The sequence below is a fragment of the Chrysochloris asiatica genome, unplaced genomic scaffold, assembly GCF_000296735.1.
Source record: "Chrysochloris asiatica unplaced genomic scaffold, ChrAsi1.0 scaffold00042, whole genome shotgun sequence".
Taxonomy (NCBI): domain Eukaryota; kingdom Metazoa; phylum Chordata; class Mammalia; order Afrosoricida; family Chrysochloridae; genus Chrysochloris; species Chrysochloris asiatica.
The window spans coordinates 610,975-613,038 of record NW_006408560.1 but is presented as its reverse complement, the minus strand read 5'-3'; positions in this window follow the sequence as shown (position 1 = coordinate 613,038).

Below are 2,064 nucleotides of genomic sequence, written 5' to 3'. Positions count from 1 at the left end.
GTGGTTGATGATGCATGGAGGGGATTGGAACCATGGCAGTAAGATGATATAAGATGGAATGAATGTAAAACTAAAGTTCTCCCATGTAAACTATCATATAATTCACAATAAAACATTAAAAAACAATGGTAGGGGAGTTTGTGTGGTAGGTTATCTTTCCTTCATTTTTAAATGGGACTAAATATACATGAGGGAGTGTCACAAGGCACTCCTCTTGTCCTTGGCACTTTTGAGTGAGTTTTCTTTTCTTGGGACAAGAGCTGTTAGCTCAGAATCTGAACCATGAGGCGCTCCTTCCTCTATCCAGAATTTCTTCTGGTCCACTCCTCCCCCAGTGCTACACTTTAACGAGAGGCATCTGTTAGCCATTTAAAATATTTCTTGAATTAAGGTCAAACCATTATCACTTCCATCTGAGTGTCTTCATATTCCTTTTGATTCCTACACCCACTCTCATCTCCCTCACCCCATCATGTACATTGGCACTTCACAGAAGAAAATGGGGACCTCTTCTGTTACAGTGCCCTTAGGAGCAGTACTTCCAAGAGTCCCCTTTCCCTATACCCAACTTAACTCCTCCTCAGTGGAGGAAAAGAAACAGAACTTCTCTTCATTTATGGCAGGGAAATGGCTCTACAGTTGTGTTAAACCGTCCTTTGTTTTCCCTTATAAACAAGAAGGCACTTTAAGTTTCTTAGATAAGTGCCCTTAACTTTTATAAGTATTGGACACATTTGCTTTGTATCAGAAATCAAAACCAACTTGTTCCTTATATTTGTATGGTAAGGTCTTCCTGTTTTGTTCATCAGGTCCTGGCAACCAGTATGGTGTTAAGCTTCCTGTCACACATGTCTTAGAACCAGTTCAGTCCAGGTTGACTCCCTGCTGAGAATTTGCATTGCCAATCCCATCTAACCCCACCCCCCAATAAAACCAACTCCTTTGTGGCTAGATTGTTGTTGTTGTTGTTAAGTGCCGTTGAGTCAGTTCCGACCCATAGTGACCCTGTACAGGGTTTCCGAGGCTGTAAATCTTTACGGGAGCAGAACACCTCATCTTTCTCCCACAGAACGGCTAGTAGTTTCGAACTGCTGGCCTTAAGGTTCGCAGCCCGATTCGTAACCACTACGCTACCAGAGCTCCTTAGAGTCATCCTTTCCAATCAATTGGTTGAAAACCACCAACTGTTCCAAGGGAGAAAAGGCTGGCTGTTCTTAGAAAGATTTGTTGTAGTTGTTGTTGTTATGTGCCGTGGAGTCAGTTCTGACTCATAGCAACCCTGTACAGGGTTTCCGAGGCTATAAACAGAAACAGAAAGCCTCATCTTTCTCCTGTGGAACAGCTGGTAGTGTCGAACTGTAGACCCTGAGGTTAGCAGCCCAATTTGTAACCACCTCTCTTTGGAATAGGCACAAATACAGATCTCTTCCAATCAGTCACTGTCTGTGATAGGATAATATCCATGAGCCTACAGGGAAGACCAGTTAATACCACTGTTATTCAAATTTATGCACCAATCACATAAGCCAATGAGGATGAAATAGAAGAATTCTACCAACTTCTTCAATATGAAATTGATCAAACATTCAATCAAAATGTATTGATCATTAGTGATGATTGGAATGCAAAGATTGGAGCAAAGAGGAAGGATCAGTAGTTGGAAACTGTGGCCTTGGTGATAGAAATGATGCTGGATATCACATGATAGAATTCTGCAAAATCAATTATTTGTTCATTTCTAATGCCTTCTTTAGATAGCATAAGAGATACAACAGAATGCGGAAGTCACCAGACAATCTCTTTGATATCACATGCAAGTAAAGTTTTACTAAAGATAATACAGAAACAGCTGCAAGCACACATACAGAGAACTTCTGGAGGGTCAAGCTGGATTCAGAAGAGGCCGTGGAACGATGGATATCATTGGTGATGTCTGATGGATCCTGGCTGAAAGCAGAGAATATTAGAAAGATGTTTACCTGTGCTTTATTGACTATGCAAAGGCTTTCAATTGTGTGGATCAGGACAAGCTATGGACAACATTGCAAAGTATGAGTATTCCAG